General features: G+C 37.7%; 1 long non-coding RNA gene across 2 annotated transcripts; it reads left to right on the forward strand.

Moving 5' to 3' along the window:
* The first annotated feature begins 971 nt into the window (after positions 1–971).
* Positions 972–4,241, forward strand: LOC110779750 (uncharacterized). 2 transcript variants are annotated; one of them, XR_002531218.2, is made up of 5 exons: positions 973–1,267; positions 1,393–1,460; positions 3,150–3,248; positions 3,323–3,477; positions 3,839–4,241. It is a non-coding gene; the product is annotated as an uncharacterized lncRNA (long non-coding RNA). The 2 variants fall into 2 exon arrangements; XR_002531215.2 differs by lacking the exon at positions 3,839–4,241 and having other exon boundaries at positions 972–1,267; positions 3,323–3,751.
* The last annotated feature ends 17,739 nt before the right edge of the window (positions 4,242–21,980 follow it).

Here is a 21,980-nt window from a genome sequence, read left to right on the forward strand (position 1 = left end):
TGGGTGGTCCTAATGAGAAGGACTTGATGAGTTCACCGTATGTGTATTGAGAGGTTGAGCGATAGCTCTTAATGATTTCATATCCCAGGATATGGGCACTACTACAAAAACACCTTTATAAGTCGCCCTTTTAGTGTCGCCTCAAATTAATGTGCGACACCAAAACATTTCGAGTCCCATTTTATAAAGTAGGTGACACATAAAGTGGCTAGCAGAAATTCCAAAGTGACAAGCGTGTCGCTTGTGTTATAAAATGGGACTCTAAAAGTTTTGGTGTCGCTCATAAGTAATAGGCGACACCTATTTCTTTTTAATTTTCATTTCAATATTTTTTTTAAATATCAAATTAAATACTTTCAGTGTCGCATGTGTTTAAAAATGGGACTCTAAAGTTTTGGTGTCGACAATTTACAACAGGCGACACCTATTTTTTTTTAAAAAAATCAAATGAAATGCGTTTACTGTCGCCTGTGCCTTAAAACGGGACTTTAAAAATATTGGTGTTGTACATTAAAACAGGCGACACCTATTCCGTGTTAAAAAATAATTAAACAATAATGTACTCCATATAACTTTAGTCCAACTTCCATCAAACGCCAAGGCAGTGATAAAAATAAACCCAGAGTTTCTAAGAGCATGATTAGCCCTAGTATGAGCTCAGAATTCCACATCAGCTTTTTATTTATTTTCAATTTCTCAAATTCTTGTTGAGATCATTTCAGACTTACTTAATTTCTTCACTTCACCCGTCATACTCATTCAAGACTTCTCAAACTTGTGAAAATAATAAAATAATAAAATTATTTAACAAAGATTTTACAGTTTAAACGTCTCAAGTAGAGTCTTGATATTCCAAGACTCTTGCTCAGACTTTTGTCATACTCTCCCACTTAAATGGAAGGTCTTAGATTAATACTCAATAAAACTATTGCTCAGACTATAGCTCGTACTAGCGCTAATCTTGCTCTAAAACTGTAAGGAGGAATATTTTCCTAAAAAGTTCCTAAAAGATTTCGAAGAACCCTGTTTAACCTACCCTCAATTCTAACGCAAAAATGTCGCACCAATTTTCTCCTCCAAATACCTCTCGTAATCTTGTGGTTTTCACAAGTCACAACCGATTCATCCTTTCTGAATTCGAGCAATTCGTAATCATGTGGTTAATTGTCACACCATTTCTAGCAGTTATCATCTCGAGCAATTCATCATCTCATAAGCGCTTAATCAATTCTGGTTTTCTACGCAAAGCAAACAGATCAAAAACAAGGTAAGGGATTTATTGATTCGTGAAACTATTTCTCCCAATTTTCGGTATTTTATTCTCAAAATTTTCTCCTTCCTTCTCATCAATTGAATTAGAAAAAGTATGTGAAGCTTCTTCTCTCTATACAGCTCGTTGGGTTTGAAGATTTGACAATTACTAGATTAGAAGGTGGAAGAATTTCTTGCGAATTTGATAGGTACATTTCTTTTCTAGGTTTTTGAAAATTCTGATTTCAATTTGCAATTTGTGTCTACAAGTTCTGGTTTGGTGTAATTTTTTCTTTCTTTATTTCTTTAATTATTCCTGATGTTGAGTATTTAGTATATGCATAACACTACCCATCCTAAAATATATGCTTCTTGAGTTCTAGAGTAAAAGGATAAACAAGAGCTTGAGTGTAAATTCTTCGATGTTGTTGTTGATAGGAAGAGGGTGTAAGTTATGATAATACAAATGGAAGATATAGTTTATGTCTGTTACAAGTGTAAGGCTGCTAAATTTTGATTTGCCTGCTAAATCGCGATTTGTACATACCTGGTAGTGGTGGGATTCCCAGTGCTTGATGTATTAGTTGTTGTTGTAGTTTGGAATCAGATTGCATGTTTTACAGAACTAAGTTCGAGGAGAAAAAGTAATCATTGGTTACTTCATGTTCTGGAATGCCCAGGAAACTCGAAATATTAAAACTAACTGCTTGAGTGTCATCTAGCCAGGAAGGCTTAAAACAGAAACCTAGTACTGTACGTTCGACATGCTTCTAGTTTGTACTATAAAGCGATTAGATTCCTATGTGTCTTAACTTCAACAAAACTGTTCTTTAATTTTTGCAATGGCTTCGTTTATTTGTGTAAGATGACTCACTCTCTGGTTTTGTTTTCTCTTTACTTCCTGTTTAGTTCTCGTCACCCCTGCACTACATAAGTAGGCAGAGAGGTGTGTGTGTGTGTGGGTTGGGGGGGGGGGGGGGGGGTGGAGGTGGAATCCAGAACTCATTTGTTATTTTAAAAAATGTGAGGTAGCCTCTCATATGTGGATACAAGGGAAGTAGTGCTCCTGCACCAAATACTGCTTTTCTATCTTGCCGGAAACAACAATGTTTGCCACCTGAAACACGTCCTTTGGGTGAAGCTTTTCTATCCTCCTCCTTCTTAGCCGCTTCCTCCTCATTCGTCATCCCCCATTCCAATCTTCCTCCTCATCCCTAATTGAATGTAAATCTATCTGTCAGTGCTTTTGTTTTGAGACAAATTACACATTCTTAAGATATGTTGGCCACTGTCAGCTTCGGTCTAGATTATTTTTAACTTTAATGTTCAAGTTTCTTTAAGATCTAAAGTATTGCTTACGTGTTCCTTCTTTCTGATGTCGAGAAGAACCAAATACACAGAAGATCTTTCAGGGCTAACAAAGAATGAAGATGATATTGTACACAATGACTCAGTGCATGCCACTTTTCTTAATGATCAGCTGAAATCACAAAATTTAATGTTAAGCATGGACCGGTTACAGAAAGAGGCATATGCTGATATGCATTTCCGAATGGTTCATTGTTCACATTAGATCAGAATATTTGCAGATATTGGTTCCTAGTATTTCACTTTGTAAGAGTTAAATTACACTTCTTATTAATTTTACTACTTTTTGTTAATCAAAGATGCAATAACTGAATAATACAATGAAAGCTGAGGATAGCTGCGAAATTTATATCAGGAAATAGTTGAGTGTAACCGTGAACATTATCTTTTATATCTTAACTGGACATTGTCCAATACTAAACGGAAAGCATGTGGCTTCTTTTTGAGCTGTTACGGGATCATATGTATTCGTACATCATCCTTTACTTGGAAGTTTGTCAACTTGCTACTAATGTGTTATTTGCTTGCAGTTAGAACGAATGAGAAATGAGAATGCACTTCTAGGAGATGAAATCTCATGTGAACAAGATCATCAAGGATTACGAACTGAGAAAATTCATTTAACCAAGGTAAGAATTGAGTGTAATCTGCAAGAGCTGGTACTTAATTAGTTCGCCTATTAGTACTAACTATGCAATTCTAGTTTACGCCAAAGGTAACCAAGGAACTTGGTGACATGTCTTCTATGTATACTGATTCTTCAAGAAGTTGAAACTCGGTAGAGAGAGTCCTTGCTTTGGAGATGGAACTTGCTGAAGCCTTGCAGGCCAAGAAGAAATCAACCATCCCATTTCAGAGGTGAATGCTGCAAATTTTACCTATGCTCATATTTTAGACTCGTGATTTAAGATTCACTCTGTGTTGAAATCTTTCATTAGCACTCAAGTCCCACTCGCCACTTAATCTCAGTTGTGCCACAAAGCAATGTGTCAGGCTTGTTTCTTGCCCCTAGCAGGAAATATTGTGCCACATGTTCTGCTGTAAAAAAAGTAGCATTGTGACAGTTGGAATTCCAATTTAAATTATGCTCTTTCAGTATTTTCATAATAAGAAATAAACTGTTGCTTGGACATATTTTGGCTATAGAGAAATTTTGTTTGTTATTAGATGCAGTGAAGGGTTTACCATGTTCCTTTTTCGTGTTTTTGGGGTGGTACAGTTCTTTCTTGAAGCTACACAATGATGAAGCTGCAGTATTTCATAGCTTCAGAGACATAAATGAACTGATAAAAGACTTGTTGGAGATGAAGGAAAAATAATACAGTGTTATGGAGTCAGATTAGAGTTGATAATGAGGACGAAGTTGCTGGTGCTGTTGGTGCTGCTTGCATGTGTTGTAGCTTTTGTTCTGCTTTTTTGTCCTAGCTGCTTGTGTTGTAGCTTCTATGTTTCTTTTTTTTTTTTTGGTTGTGTAATTTGTCAGTTTGGGATGCAAGTTGTGCTCCCTTAACTGAGGTCGATCTTTGTTTTTCTGGTTTGGATATTACGTGTATTACTTCCTTTTGGTAATATATTTTCTCTATTTTACCAAAACAATAAAAATAGAACACATTTTAGGTGTCGCCTCCTATAATCACATGCGACTCCTAATGGTTAATTAATTATTTTTAAAAAATACTTCCTCCGTCTTTAATTAGTCGCAACGTTTTCCTTATATGGACGCTTCTTATTACTTGCAACGTTTCTATTTTTAGTAAACTTTTTCATACAAAGTACCAAAACTGCCTTTACTAAATACTCCTAACTTCCATCATTAAATTTAATACTTATCCTTTCATTTAATTAACCCACACCTAACAAATTAAGTGCTCCTTCAATTTCCCCCCTTTCACGTGAGTTTACTCAACCTCCCACCTCATTTCTAGAAACCTCTCACAAGTCACAACTCATCTCTCTCTCTCTCTCTCTCTCTCTCTCTCGAACTCCCCCAAAAATCACGATGAAGAACCCTAGTTTTTTCCTCCTCTCAATCGATCAAATTTTCGTTGTGCATGTAAATTTTTTTGGTGAATAAATCAAATTCAACTTCAAAAATCTACACGTGATCTTCAAATTACTCGATTTCTGGGTTTTGATCTTCAAATTTCTGGGTTTGATCTTTAAATTTCTGGGTTTTGATCTACAAATTTCTCGGTTTTTATCTTAAAATTTCTGGGTTTCTGGGTTTTGATCTTAAAATTTCTGGTTTTTGATCTTCAAATTTCTTGGTTTGATCGATTTCTGGGTTTTGATCTTTAAATTTCTGGGTTTTTATCTCCAAATTTCTGGGTTTCTGGGTTTTGATCTTACAATTTCTAGGTTTTGATCTTCAAATTTCTGGTTTGGATCTTCAAATTTCTGGGTTTGGATCAGGGTTTTTTCTTTTACACGACTTCAATCAAAATTTGTTTGATCTTGGATCGATTATGTCTTCATCGGAAGAAAATACGCGTCGGGGTAAGATCCTAAGTAGGTGGGTAAGGAGATCGGAAAGGGCCAAGAGATCGAGAAATTGGAAGGTTGAACCAGATTCTACATCATCTTCTGAAGAATCTGACGAGTTCATCCCTAACACAGACGATGAAGGTGAGTGCAAAAATGCAATTACGTTCTTAACTATTCTTAACCTTGATTTTACTTTTGGGGGCATATTGATCATTGGTTTCGAAGAATTGTGGTTTGTGTCATCAACAAACCTGATGACCTGATTCTGAAATATCAATATTGTTGGGTGGGTTTTGGGGGGCATATTGATCTGGCAACTTTGTTTTATAATTCATGTCTTGATTGGTACCCTTGCATTTCTTTCCTGCATTTTTTTATAACTCCTGTCTTGATTGTTACCCTTGCATTTGTTTCCTGCATTTTTTACGACAAAAATAACTAAAGGTCAATTTTTGAATACCAGTGCTCTTATAATCATAGCTTCTCTTTTATTTGGCTCTCTTTGTTGCATTTATTTGGCTCTCTTTCCTGCATTTTTTATAACTCCTGTCTTGATTGTTACCCTTGCATTTGTTTTATAACTGTACTCCTAGAGTCCTGGTATGTACTGCGTTGATTGTTGACAGTGAATTTATTTCCTGCATTTTTTACAACAAAAATAACTAAAGGTCAATTTTAGAACACCAGTGCTCTTATAATCATAGCTTCTCTTTTGTTTTTATTTGGCTCTCTTTGTTGCATTTATTTTAATCAAGATCGACAATTTATTCGAAGAATCAATCAAATTGTGCTGTGATTTTCTGCCAATTCTGGGACAAGTTCAAAAGAAATTATAATTAACCAGCATTGCTTACATTCAAATTTTAATTTTTTTGGGGTTTATGAGTGGGTGTGGATCAGATTTTGGATGTAGGACCGGGTTTTCATCTGAATGTCGTAGATTATGCTCTTTATTTGATTCTTATTGTCATTGAAATGGTTGATCTGGTAATTTATTCTCTCTCTTCTTCTCATATTCTGATCTGTTTGTCAATCTCTTCTTTGTTTATATTTTTAAATCTTGGTTTTAAGATTCAGGGATTAATATAATTTAAAAATAATATTAGGTTGTCTATTTTAGGTTGTCTATCAATTTGATTGAGTAGTTTCTGATTGAACTCTTTTCATTTTTACAATGATTGTTAGTATACAATGATCAAGCAATGCAACACTCTCAAAGATGTTTCATGTCTTTCAGGTCAAGATCAGCCTGACCCGGAAATCGATCCAGACGGCTATTGCAAGTATTTGAAAGGGAAGTTGCGTGCTTACAACAACCCCGCTCAAGGACTAAGGTCTTAAAGAAGGTGGAACCTAAATCCACCACCTCTACAACAATCCAACAACAACCATCACCTGCTTGGCCAATGAGGCCAATGAGGCTTCCGTTTTTCTATTGCACGCCTACCGTCGTTTTATTTAAGGGTACAATGCCAACTTCCCCTCCACAAGATTCTCTAATGAATGATGAAAAATTAGTTGCGCCAGAGACGCCTAATCATATAATCTGGTCTGCTGATCGATCACGTGAAAGGAACCCCAAATTTGGAGTGAGTAATCTTGATAGCCCCTCACCTTCACCTCCACCGGATAATTATGATTCGGATGAGACTCGGTCTACTTGATCTGGTATTGTGAGCGCTTCAAATCCAGCTAAGTCAGGATTTCTAACCCACTCTATAATTAATCATTGTTATTGGGTATTATGTTGCCTTGTGTTGTTTCTTGTTGGTTGGGTTGCCTGTTTGGTTGATGCTGGTTGGGTTGTGTTGTTGGTTTGGTTGCCTGTTGGGTCGATGTTGGTTGGGTATTATGTTGCCTTGTGTTGTTTGTTGTTGTTTCTTGTTGGTTGGTGTTGCTGGTTGGCCTGCAGGTTGGGTATTATGTTGCCTCCTGTTGTGTTTCTTGTTGGGTTGATGTTGCTGCTGCCTGTTGTTAGTTGCCTGTTGTCAGTTGCCTGTTGTTAGTTGTCTGAGTCACAGGGAGGTTAAATGATGAAACAAAATAAAAAAATTCAATGGATGTTTGAGGGATCAAGGTGCTTGCTACCAAATTGGTGCACCTATTTCTAAATTGTGTGATCGTCACATGAGTTAGATTGGTGTTCCCAATTTACGTGAGGCAACACTTCTATTATGCTCACATCCATTATGTAATGCTCAATGATGGAATCCTGAGAGCTTTGTTATTAAACGTAAGTGTCGATCATAAATACGAATAGCATGAAATCAGCAATGCCTAATAAGGTGCTCCATTCCATTCATTTACCATCTAGTTTTTTACAAAAGTAGTTGGATTTACATTCATTTACCAACTGGTTTACCTCTAATTTCATCACAAAACTAAAAGTTTTCTACATCTTCACAAAATGTCAATGTCTTCAAATTAATTACAAATATTCTTTGATCTTCACAAAATGTTTTTGCATAAACGTTGAATCTTCACAAAAAGTTGTTCTTCTTCACTCCGGGTTTGTCCAAAAAGTTTCTTTCTTCTTCAATTGGTAGGCCCCCTTGCTAAAATCTTCCTGCTTTCTTCTATCAGCTCTTCTGGAACCTCCACTTGAGTTGGGAGAATACCCAACCTGTCCATTGCATGCTTTTTGTTATGGGGGTTTTTGTATTTATTTGACCCTTCAACTTTCAGTATCTCCAACATGCAATATTGAAGATGTAGCCAATTGTAGTTCACGAGTCTTGGTTCATAAGCTTGAAAAGCATCTTCCACTGATTTTAAAAGTTCCTTTGTATCCTTAGGAAAGGCCTTGTATTGTAGTGATTGAATAGCTCTGAAAAACCCCAAGTCTAACACATTCAAATCTGGGCTTTGTGCTGGTTGGCATGTTAATCTGATATTAAAACCATTTTTAGTAGCTGCTGCTCTAAATTCGGCATCATCGACACTTATGTGTGGCTTAGCATTATCTTGTTGAATCCATATCTCCTTGCATGCATTAGCAGGCCATTTGGCCATGATTGCTGGCAGCACTTCTTCAATGAGTTATGCTCTGATAACCTCCCTAGTGATACTTACAATCGCCTTTGTTTCTGGTGTGCCTCTGTCTCTGTTTTTTGAGCTTCTTTGTGCTTCGACAGTGTAAGTGAAAGGAAACATACCAATCTTCCCATCCCACAATATTTCTCCATTTGTTCCTAGTATAGGTCTGGCTACGCAACCCATGAACATCATCTTTGGTATGTAGTTTTTGTTTTGGCATGCTCTATAAGGTTCGTCTTCCCATGGAAACAGATAAAACTTCTGACTTTTTTGGCTCATGTAAAACCATTTCTAATCAATGTGAATGACATTGTACATTGTTGAAAATTTAGGTGGTGTGTTCACATTTCTAGGAATAATTTGCCTCAAAACATGTGCAATTCTAGCTATCTTGTGAGTAGGTGTGACAGAAGGTTTAAGGCTGCTGCTACATGCTCGTATTTTCCCTGATTTAATTAGTTTATAAACTGTTGATGGATGAATGTCAAGTGCATCTGCTATTTTTCTGATTGTGGTTCTTTTTTCTACCGGTATAGCATGTAGTCGATCTAAGTCCCAATCCTTACACTTCCTTCCCACCTTACCAGGTTTCTGCCCCTTCACATCTATCGTTTCCCCCCTTCTAATTTGTATTTTTGCTTTTGACCAATACCTCCAAACAGTGGTTCTGTAAACATTGAACTCTAGAGCAATTTCAAGTTGTGCACGTGGAGGTATTTTTAATTCATCATTTGCAAGCAAAAGAAGTTTGTCAATCATGTGTTTTCTTTGGAAATCGGTTAATTCACGTGATTGTGTTCTTCTACCCCCTAAGTTACGAATAGGTATTTGATTATCATTATTTAAAACTGCTGAATTTTCTACCTCTTAATCATTTTCAGATTCATCATCAGAATACCATACCTCCATGTCCGGATCAAACTCGAGTAGTTCCTCAAGTTCAAGAAGTTCCTCAACCGAATAATCTTCCATTTGTTGCTGTTGATGTTGTTACCGGTTCGTGCCTGCCTTTTGGTGTTCTGCGCTTCCTCGTGACCGGAATTTTGCCCGAAAGTGATGTGTGTGCAAGTGGAAGATTACATTTAAGTGTTAGTTTGAAGTATTGTGTTTTTTAGCTGTGTAATGTTATCTGAAAAATGAGGTTGCTGCTTGTTTTTATAGTTGAATTTTTTTTGTACTTGCTGTTAAAAAAATATTGGAGGGAAATTTGAACTGTTTTCAGCCTCCAAATTTGGTGAAATTCAGAAAAGGGTTGTAGTTGTTGTTAACATTTTGGAGGGAACTTTTGGAGGGAACTTTACCAACAATTCCAGAAAATTAATCTCTCTCTCTTATTTTAACGTGATCACATGGGCCATTTTGGTCCCCACTTATAAATTTCAGAAAATAAGGATCCACATCTTTTATTTTAATGTAATCAAATATTCTCTCTCTCTCTCTCTCTCTCTCTCTCTCTCTCTCTCTCTTATTTTAAGTAATCACATGGGTATTATGGGAAGAAACCCCACCTCAATTTTCTCATTAAACTCCGTGCCATTTCTCAACGTTGCGACTAATTAAAGACGGAGGAAGTAAAAAAATATTTTCCGTGTCGCCTTTTGGTATAATAGGCGACTCAAAATGGCAAAAAGGTTTTAAAAAATGATTCGGAAAATATTTTCCGTGTCGCCTGTAAACTTAAGAGTTAAGAGACAACTTTAAAGGTAATTAGTTTAATAAAAATAATTTTGCAAAACATCTTTCGTGTCGCCTCTTAGTATGTTAGGCGACTCGATTATTAATAAATTTAATAAAAATGTCTGGAAAATATTTTTTCGTGTCGCCTATAAACTTTAGAGGCGACTCGTATAATTAAAAATTATATAAAAATAATTCTGGAAAATATTTTTCGTGTCGCCTAGAAAGATTAGAGGCGACATTAAAGTTAATTAATTCTTATAAAATAATTAAAAAGTACCTTTCGTGTCGCCTCTTAGTAAAATAAGCGACTTGGAATGATTAATTAATTATTATTTTTTTTTGAAAAATAAATCTTTAGTGTCGCCTCTTCCATAGTAGGCGACATGTATAGTAGTATTTGTGTCGACTCAAAGGGACGACTCTAGAAGGCCAAATACTTTTAGAGTCCCTAGCTTCAGAGTCGCACCATACACTACAACATAAACGAGCTAATGCAACCCCTGAAAACCGTTGCAATAGGACCAAAAATCGTTGCTATATGTCTATTGCAACGGTTCATGAACCGTTGCAGTTGAGGCCGTTGCATTAGGCCTGATACAACGGTTCCATTTGACTAATGCAACGGTTCTTTGCCTCCATAAAAACCGTTGCAATAGGTCCCTAATGCAACAGTTCACAGAGCTAATGCAAGGGTTCTGGCATCTACAAGAACCGAGTATAATGCAACGGCTGTATATAGCTAATGCAACATCCATGTTGTGTTTATGAACCGTTGCAGTATCTCTTATGCATTGCTCATTAAATATTTGTACTGGAAAAAACAAAAATAAACAACAAAGGATGATAAGCATTTCATTTTTATTAAAAATATCCATAAATATATACATATTATCGTCACATCGTTTATTGACTATTTACAAAATGAAGTAATACTTGTACAAAACCTAAAAGACATAACAAAAGCTTAATAATTCTAATTATGTAGTGGTTGTGTAGCACTAGTTTATGAGATCCACCACCCAAAAGTTTGATTCCTTATTATTGCCATTCCTTCTCGTGTAATTAATTTGGTTCATGAAGGACCTGTACATTCAAACATTTAGGAAATTATCAATGAACAAATTCAGGCTGATTTGTGTAAATAGCATAATTGTAAAAAAAGTAAATCTTATTTAAAATACGAAATACTACGCTATTTAAGCATGATCACAGAATATCTAATGAGCACATACAATAGAACAACTTAGTAAACACATACAATTTACATAATGATAATTGGCGAAATCTAATGAGCACGTTGAGAAATCAACATCTACCTTAATTACAACAAGAAAATCAGTTTCATCATCTCTAAAAAGTAACAATCCCACCAACTAATTAAAAAAAATTATCCAAGAATATGTTATAGAATAATAACTTCCAGAACTTGCTCATGTCATGGATTCATATATGGCTCATGCTCTTAATTAGACCAATTAATTGCGTCAAGGTTTTCTACAGAAACAAGACATATCTCTCAACAACATTCCTCATTAACTAAATCAAGCACATAAACCACAATGGAAGATAAAAAACAGAAACAAGATTGAAAGAAATGAATGTTGAGAGTTGAATTAATTTTTATTTTTATTAAATGTGGTAAAATTATTGAAGAGAACCATAAAAAAATTGTGGGATTTTAAGACTTAACAAGACTTTTTAGGCATGGAAACATAGTATTAAGATGATAAAGTTCTGGTATTATTTATTTATGTCAAATAGTTTATAGGAAATAGGATCATATTTCTATCTCCTATGTACGTTATATATATATTTCTTTTAAACTACTTGACATAAATAAATCCTAAAAAAACTTTATTATCTTAAAACATAGGCACATTGTCATAAAAATCATAGTAGCAAGGGATGAATTGATTATAGCTTAAAATTTAGTAGATCCTAGAAACACATGACTTGAACTTATATTAGTTAAGATTATGGATTTGGAACTCTAATCTTCCACCATAGCCGTTATTGAGCAGCAAATCCATTTGTATTTGCCTTTAGAAATCAATTTCCTTTATAACCACTATACCTTTAAAGATATCAAGTAAGGAACTGGGTTTTGTTATCTAATACTGAACATGCTCTTGAATAATTTTAACATCAAACTAAACAAAAAGAAATCCCTGAGCAAACAATTAACATACTCCGTATGAATGAATAGTTGAACATCAAAATAAACTAGAGAAATCTCAGAGCAAACAATTAATCCATGAATCAATAGCTGAATATCAAATCAATCGATCCTCTCGAATCAATGGTGTTTTGGCACTCCATTAAACATCTTAATACATTATTGCATCAACTAGAAATAGAAGCACAAATTTTCACGTTATATAGGCGACACTAAAGGCCATTTAGAGGCGACTCGCAAAGGTGTTTTTGTAGTAGTGGGGTGGTCTATGTGATAGACTTGATGAAATCACCTACTTAGTGTGAAGGTTGTTAGGTTATGATACATATGACAATTCATAAATCATGCGGAAACAACCATTAAGTCAGGAATACATATTATTTACACATAATCATATAGCATAATTTAGATGCATACTCTTTGTTGCGTGCCTTCCCTAGCTGCGCCCGAACCGAACAAAAACAAGTCTTTAGGACTCCAAGTGTCGTCCCTCCGTAGATAGTCCACAGCACGTCCGGATCCGCCTTAAGATTGACCAACTAGAATCGCCCTTAAGGTACTATTATTTTCGGCTAAATGGGCAAGAGTTATGGCTGATTTTTCTGCTTAAAAATCCTAGTTTTGAATACTTGAAAACTTATATATAAATAATGACCCCTAGGCCCTTATTTATAGAGGTATGGAAAAGGAATTGTAATCCTACTAGGATGTGGATTTGTTAATTAGAACTTTATTAGGACTCTAAATAACAAAGCAATTCTAATAAGATTAGGATTTTAATCTTCGCACGAATCCCAATAGAATTAGGATTTCCGGCATACGCATCGTACAAGCCGTGCACCCGCGCAGGCCTTGCGGCCCACGACAAGCGCACAGCCCATGTGCGGTGCTGCGTGCGCGCGCGCGCCCTTGGCTGGGCCTGGCCTTGCGCTGGGCCTGGTCGAGGCGTGCGTTGCGTGCGGCTCGCTGGGCGATGGCCTGGCTTCGTGCTGGGCCTTCGTCTAGCGGGCCTCGTCCGATGCTAATTCGTACGATACGCTTCCGATTAAATTCCCGATTCCGGAATTCATTTCCGATACGAACAACATTTAATATTTCCGATTCCGGAATTAATTTCCGTTTCGAACAAATATTTAATATTTCCGTTTCCGGAATTATTTTCCGATTCCGATAATATTTCCGTTTCTGACAATATTTCCGTTTCCGGCAATATTTCCGATTCCGGCAATATTTCCATTTCCGATAATATTTTCCGATACGTACCATGTTTCCGTTTCCGGCAACATCTACGACTTGGATAATATTTATATTTCCGATACGATCCATATTTCCGTTTCCGGCCATATCATCATTTCCGGAGTATTCATTTCTTGCCTGTGACGATCTCAGCTCCCACTGAAACCAAGATCCGTCGATTCCGAATATCCATAGATGGAGTATTTAATGCCATTAAATACTTGATCCGTTTACGCACTATTTGTGTGACCCTACGGGTTCAGTCAAGAGTAAGCTATGGATTAATATCATTAATTCCACTTGAACTGAAGCGGCCTCTAGCTAGGCATTCAGCTCACTTGATCTCACTGAATTATTAACTTGTTAATTAATACTGAACCGCATTTATTAGACTTAACATAGAATGCATACTTGGACCAAGGGCATTATTTCCTTCAGTCTCCCACTTGTCCTTAGGGACAAGTGTGCATTTCCTAATTCCTTTGTCGCTCGATGCTTGCTCTTGAACATAAGGTAAGAGTTTTCATCCTTATTATGTCCAGAGGTGTTCCTCGGTTTCAGAGTTCAACTGATCAAATAACAGATAATCATAGCCTATGATTCATCCGAGCACGGCCATGCATTTCACAGTTTCTAGCTCTCCGAGTGGCCTTGTACAACTTTTAAGCATCTCATCCCGATTTATGGGAGGACAATCCCAATCTTGCGATCTTGAGATTAGACTTCGTTTGATAGGTGATTACCTGAGCGTTGCCTTTATAGCCTCCTTTTACGGTGCGACGGTTGGTCAACGTCAAAGCAACCAGTTCTCAAACAAGTAATCTCAAATCACTCAGGTATTGAGGATTTAGTGTCTAATAATTTTAATGAAATTTACTTATGACAGATTTTCATCTCTTACAGTAAAGTTTCATAGGTCTTGTCCGATACTAGTCTTCCCAAAGTAAGTATCCATGCAAATGATTATGACATTGCCATGTCCACATAGTTCAAGAAACAGAACTACTAGTCATCTTGCATTCTAATCGTCTAACGTTTTCTATGCGTCCAATTTTATAGAAAACTCCGACTAGGGACCATTTTCAACCTTTGACATTCAAGTTCACTTGATAGACATTTCTTAGTCACAGGACTGGTCCTGACAGTCTATCTTGAATATATCGTCAAATTGAAGGGACTCATCATTTAATAAACCACAAATTAAATGGAAAAATGAATTCTTTTCATTTATTGTGAATGATTAACCAATAATGTTTTACAAAGATTTAAACTCTAAAACTTTAAAACATTAAGCAGAGACATCAAAGCCATTCTCCAATATGCTTGATTCCCATAGCTGCAGTGTGCGAGTTGTGCTTCGCCTGCAGCAGAGGTTTAGTTAATGGATCTAATATGTTGTCATCAGTACCAATTTTGCTTATCTCGACTTCTTTTCTTTCAACGAACTCTCGTAGAAGGTGAAATCTACGAAGTACATGCTTGACTCTCTGGTGGTGTCTAGGCTCCTTTGCCTGTGCAATAGCTCCGTTATTATCACAATACAGGGCTATTGGTCCTTTAATGGAGGGGACTACACCAAGTTCACCTATGAACTTCCTTAGCCATATAGCTTCCTTTGCTGCTTCATGTGCAGCATTGTACTCCGCTTCAGTTGTAGAATCCGCAATGGTGCTTTGCTTAGCACTTTTCCAGCTTACTGCTCCTCCGTTGAGGCAGAAGACAAACCCAGACTGTGATCTGAAATCATCTTTGTCGGTTTGGAAACTTGCGTCCGTATAGCCTTTAACAATTAATTCATCATCTCCACCATAGACCAGGAAGTCATCTTTGTGCCTTTTCAGGTACTTCAGAATGTTCTTGGCAGCAGTCCAATGCGCCTCTCCTGGGTCTGACTGGTATCTGCTCGTAGCACTGAGTGCGTACGCAACATCCGGGCGTGTACATATCATAGCATACATTATTGAACCAATCAATGATGCATATGGAATCCCATTCATTCGTCTACGCTCATCAAGTGTTTTTGGGCACTGAGTCTTGCTTAGAGTCGTTCCATGAGACATGGGTAGGTAGCCTCGCTTGGAGTCCGCCATCTTGAACCTATCAAGCACCTTATTGATATAAGTGCTTTGACTAAGTCCAATCATCCTTTTAGATCTATCTCTGTAAATCTTGATGCCTAATATGTATTGTGCTTCTCCTAGATCTTTCATCGAAAAACATTTCCCAAGCCAAATCTTGACAGAGTTCAACATAGGAATGTCATTTCCGATAAGTAATATGTCGTCGACATATAATACTAGGAAAGAAATTTTGCACCCACTGACCTTCTTGTATACACAAGATTCGTCTGCGTTCTTGATGAAACCAAAGTCACTGACTGCTTCATCAAAACGTATATTCCAGCTCCTGGATGCCTGCTTCAATCCGTAGATTGACTTCTTTAGCTTGCATACCTTTTTAGCATTCTTTGGATCCTCAAAACCTTCAGGCTGTGTCATAAACACAGTTTCTGTTAAAACGCCGTTTAAGAAAGCAGTTTTGACATCCATTTGCCATATTTCGTAATCGTAATATGCAGCGATTGCTAACATTATCCGAATAGACTTTAGCATTGTAGCTGGTGAAAAGGTTTCATCGTAATCCACACCGTGGACTTGCCTGTAACCTTTTGCAACCAATCTAGCTTTGAAAACTTCAAGTTTCCCATCCTTGTCCTTTTTCAGTTTGAAAACCCATTTGCTTCCAATGGCTTGGTAGCCATCTGGCAAATCGACCAAATCCCATACTTGGTTTTCAGACATGGAGTCTAATTCAGATTGCATGGCTTCTTGCCACTGCTTGGAGCTAGAGCTCGTCATATCTTGTTTGTAAGTCGCAGGTTCATCACTTTCAAGTAATAGAACGTCATAGCTCTCGTTCGTCAAAATACCTAAGTACCTTTCCGGTTGAGATCTATATCTTTGCGATCTACGCGGGGTAACATTTCTAGATTGACCATGATTCTCACCAGATTCTTCTAAAGATCTCTGAGTTTCATCCTGAATGTCATCTTGAGCATTCTCTAGAGTTTGTTGTTCGACTCGAATTTCTTCGAGGTCTACTTTTCTCCCACTTGTCATTTTGGAAATGTGATCTTTCTCCAAAAAGACACCATCTCGAGCAACAAACACCTTGTTCTCAGATGTATTGTAGAAGTAATACCCCTTTGTTTCCTTTGGATAGCCCACAAGGATACATTTGTCAGATTTTGGATGAATTTTGTCTGAAATTAATCGTTTGACGTATACTTCACATCCCCAAATCTTAAGAAAAGACACATTTTGAGGCTTTCCAAACCATAATTCGTATGGAGTCTTTTCGACAGCTTTAGACGGAGCTCTATTTATAGTGAGTGCAGCTGTATTTAGTGCATGTCCCCAAAATTCTAATGGAAGTTCGGCCTGACCCATCATTGACCTGACCATGTCTAGCAAGGTTCTGTTCCTCCGTTCTAACACACCGTTCCATTGTGGTGTTCCAGGAGGAGTCAATTCTGATAGAATTCCACATTCTTTCAGATGGTCATCAAATTCATAGCTCAGATATTCACCGCCTCTATCAGACCGCAGTGCCTTAATCTTCTTGCCTAATTGATTCTCTACTTCACTCTGAAATTCCTTGAATTTGTCAAAGGATTCATGTTAGGTTATGATTCATATGACAGTTCATAAATCATGCGGAAAAACCATAAAGCCAGGAAACATATTATTTACACATAATCATTTAGCATAGTTTAGATGCATACTCTTTGTTGCGTGCCTTCCCTAGCTGCGCCCGAACCGAACAAGAACAAGTCTTTAGGACTCCAAGTGTCGTCCCTCCGTAGATAGTCCACAGCACGTCCGGATCCGCCTTAAGATTGACCAACTAGAATCGCCCTTAAGGTTCTAATATTTTCGGTTAGGTAGGCAAGAATATTGGCTGATTTTTCTGCTTAAAAATCTTAGTTTTGAATACTTAAAACTTGTGTATAAATAATGACCCCTAGGCCTTTATTTATAGAGTTATGGAAAAGGAATCGTAATCCTAGTAGGATACGAATTAATTGAAATTAGAATCCTACATGAATTCTATTTAATTAATTTATCCAATTAGGAATAGAAATTTAATCATACACTGACTCTTGTAGATTTAGGAATCACGCATGAGCACAAACTCACACACACACGGCAGCCACAAGGGCTGCCCATGCGCGTGCGAGCAGCAGCCCACGCAGCGCGGCCCACGCATCCGTGGCCTTGGCGCGCGCTGGGCCTGCCTTGCGGTAGGCCTGGGCGCTGCCTTGGCTGGGCTTGTGGCGCGCGTGCTTGCTGGGCGATGGCCCGGCTTCGTGCTGGGCCTTCGTCCGGCAGGCCTCGTCCGATGCTAATTCGCACGATACGCTTCCGATTAAATTTCCAGTTCCGGAATTTATTTCCGATACGAACAATATTTAATATTTCCGATTCCGGAATTAATTTCCGTTTCGAACAAATATTTAATATTTCCGTTTCCGGAATTATTTTCCGATTCCGGTAATATTTCCGATTCTGACAATATTTCCGTTTCCGGCAATATTTCCGATTCTGGTAATATTTCCATTTCCAATAATATTTTCCGATACGTACCATGTTTCCGTTTCCGGCAACATCTACGACTTGGATAATATTCATATTTCCGATACGATCCATATTTCCGTTTCCGGCAATATCATCGTTTCCGGAGTATTCATTTCTTGCCTGTGACGATCTTAGCTCCCACTGAAACCAAGATCCGTCGGTTCCGAATATTCATAGATGGAGTATTTAATGCCATTAAATACTTGATCCGTTTACGTACTATTTGTGTGACCCTACGGGTTCAGTCAAGAGTAAGCTGTGGATTAATATCATTTAATTCCACTTGAACTGAAGCGGCCTCTAGCTAGGCATTCAGCTCACTTGATCTCACTGAATTATTAACTTGTTAATTAATACTGAACCGCATTTATTAGACTTAACATAGAATGCATACTTGGACCAAGGGAATTATTTCCTTCAATTCAGACTTATGCTTCATTAGGTAGACATAACCATATCTACTGAAGTCATCAGTGAAAGTGATAAAGTAGCTGAAACCACCTCTAGCATTTGTACTCATTGGTCCACATACATCTGTATGGATTAAACCCAATAGTTCATTTGCTCTTTCTCCAACTTTAGAGAAAGGTTGCTTTGTCATTTTGCCAAGTAAACATGATTCGCATTTACCATAATCCTCTAAGTCAAATGGTTCTAGAATTCCTTCCTTTTGAAGTCTTTCTAAGCGTTTCAAGTTTATATGGCCTAATCGACAATGCCACAGATAGGTGAGATCTGAATCATTCTTTTTGGCCTTTTTGGTATTTATGTTATATACTTGTTTGTCGTGATCTAATAAATAAAGTCCATTGACTAATCTAGCAGATCCATAAAACATCTCTTTAAAATAAAACGAACAACTATTGTCTTTTATTAAAAAGAAAATTCCCTTAGCATCTAGGCAAGAAACTGAAATGATGTTTTTAGTAAGACTTGGAACATGGAAACAATCTTCCAGTTCCAAAACTAGCCCGGAGGGCAACGACAAAAAGTAAGTTCCTACAGCTAATGCAGCAATCCGTGCTCCATTTCCCACTCGTAGGTCGACTTCACCCTTGCTTAACTTTCTACTTCTTCTTAGTCCCTGTGGATTGGAACATAAGTGTGAGCCACAACCTGTATCTAATACCCAAGAAGTTGAATTAGCAAGTATACAGTCTATAACGAAAATACCTCAAGATGGAACGACTGTTCCGTTCTTCTGATCTTCCTTTAGCTTCAAGCAATCTCTCTTCCAATGCCCCTTCTTCTTGCAGTAGAAGCATTCGGATTCAGAAGTGGGTTGACTGACCTTCCTCTTTACAGATTTGGCGCCAGTTTGCTTAGTTGGGCTGGCCTTGTCGCCACCTTTCTTAGCATTCCTCTTCTTTCCAGATTTCTTGAACTTGCCCCCACGCACCATAAGCACATCCTGCTTATCACTTTTGAGCGTCTTTTCAGCGGTCTTCAGCATACTGTGAAGCTCAGTGAGCGTTTTGTCCAGACTATTCATACTGTAGTTCAGTTTGAACTGATCATACCCGCTATGAAGAGAATGGAGGATGGTGTCTATAGCCATTTCCTGAGAAAATTGCTGATCCAGCCGACTCATATTCTCAATGAGTCCAATCATTTTGAGAACATGTGGACTTACGGGCTCGCCTTTCTTAAGCTTGGTCTCAAGAATTTGCCTATGAGTCTCGAATCTTTCGACTCGAGCCAGATCTTGGAACATGTTCTTCAACTCACTGATGATTGTGAAAGCATCTGAGTTGATGAACGTTTTCTGCAGATCCGCACTCATGGTGGCGAGCATTAGACATTTCACATCCTTGTTGGCATCAATCCAACGATTGAGGGCTGCCTGAGTGACCCCGTCGCCTGCGGCTTCGGGCATCGCCTCATCTAGGACATTCTCCTTTTCTTCCTGCATAAGAACTATTTGCAAGTTCCTTTGCCAGTCAAGGAAGTTTTTCCCGTTCAACTTCTCCTTTTCGAGAATTGATCGAATGTTGAATGAATTGTTGTTTGCCATATTAAAAACTACAATTGAAAAGAATAAACAAATAAATAACCATTCACAGTTTCTCTTAATAAACTTAAATTCTAGCATACATGCATAATTCAATGTTTATTAAGCATTTTATTCAAGTTATGTGTTCCGGCAGGTGTGAATAAAATGATTCCAAGATCCTAAAATCATTGAAGAACTAAGCACAGTTTGTCGACTTAATCCTAAAACATCTTAGGTAAGCAAAAGCCTTTTGCTAATAGTCTAGAAACTATTCTTGGTTGATAGGTACGTCTAAGAACTTATTAGGTAAACATATCGATTTTTCCACGACATAAAAGGACTCCTTACTTATATCGTTGAGTTTCACCAAAACTAACATGTACTCACAATTATTTGTGTACCTTGCCCCTTTAGGACCAATAAGTAACACCTCGCTGAGCGAAAACTATCACTAGATTGATGTAAAGGATATCCAAGCAAGTGTATATTTTGGCATGGCACCTTTTAACTCAATTTTTAAGTTTGGAACTTAAGGCTCTTACTATGTTGGTTAGATTTTAAGTGAACTAAAATCCTTAATCATGCAACATAATCAAGCCACAATCTTATGCATAATTAAGACATATTTAAAGCAATAAATAACTTAAAGCATGCATAAGATAAATGTGATCTAGTATGGCCCGACTTCATCGTGAAGCTTTGACTTCAAAGTCCGTCTTGAAAATCTCCGTGGGAGGCACCATTTTCTTCAAATAGGATAAGCTATAATTAAAACTAATTACAACTATTTGATGGTACGCAGACCATATTTGAATTGAAAAATAACTTTGGTACTTTAGACCAATTACATTCAAAATAATGGTGCGCAGACCATATTTTCTATCCTATTTGGGCCATACTAGTCACTTCATAACCTGCAAAACAGTACATATACAATATATACCATTCACCCATTCATTATCATGAATGGCCCACATAGCTGGTTAGTAAAACACATTATGCATCACGTAAACATTTGCAGCAATTAATCAAGGGCACCAATAATCTACCAATTATTCAGTCCTTATTAATTCTAATCAAGTTGTTTTAACCTTAAGGATTCGTAGACCTAATCAAGAGTTTATGACTAAAAAGCGCTCCCACTTAAACCAATAAATTCATATGCTTTACTAATTTTAAACATAAAAATGTATTTCAAGTCTAACCGGAAACATACAAATTTAATTAAAATTTAAAGCCCATATAAATTTATAATTGAATCCAAAAATTTTAATTTGATTTCAGTCGTATTTAAATTAATTCATGATTTTAATTATAGTAAAATAATTAGAATAAATAAAATTTATTATAATTACAATATTCAAAATTAAAATCCAAGAAAATAATTTAAATTATTAATTTTAAAATTAATTAAAATTACGTAAACTGAAAATTTCAAATTAAACATTCAAAACGATCTAATCGTAATGCAAACACCCTACGCATCGCACGCCCATGGGCCACACGCACACAGCCATCGCTGGCCATGTGCGCGCAGCCCATGCGCTCGTCGCATAGCTGCTGCATCTTCCCATCGCAAGCCATCGCACAAGTGGTGCTCGCTGCGCGCGCGCCTGCGCTCGATGCACGCGAGCCATCGCTCGCTGTGCGCGCTCGCCAGCGCTTGCTGCGCGCGCTCCAGCGCTTGATGCACGCGAGCCATCGCTCGCTGTGCGCGAGCAATTGCTCGCTGCGCGCGATCAACGCTGGGTGCAGCGCTCGTGGCACGCGAGCTTGCGCTCGCTGCGTGCGAGGCTGCGCGCGCTTGCGCGAGGCAGTGCGCGTTGTGGCGCAGCTCGCTTGCTGCCCACACGCGACTGCCATGCCATGCCTTCGCCCATGCCCATTCATCCATAGCTCGTGGCCCACGACACAAGGCAGAGCTGCTGCCTTGTGCTCGTGCACCATGCCCCTGCTCATTGCATTCGTGCCGCACGGGCGACGAGCTCCCTTGCTCGTCGTCGCATGCCCGCACTATACAACACCCCTTAAGGGTAACACGAAGCGTCCATTGCTTTGTGCGTGCAAGTTATATGAACGAATCGCATAAAAATTTAAAATTTATATTTAAAATTAATGA

The sequence above is a fragment of the Spinacia oleracea genome, chromosome 6 (genome assembly GCF_020520425.1).
Source record: "Spinacia oleracea cultivar Varoflay chromosome 6, BTI_SOV_V1, whole genome shotgun sequence".
Taxonomy (NCBI): domain Eukaryota; kingdom Viridiplantae; phylum Streptophyta; class Magnoliopsida; order Caryophyllales; family Amaranthaceae; genus Spinacia; species Spinacia oleracea.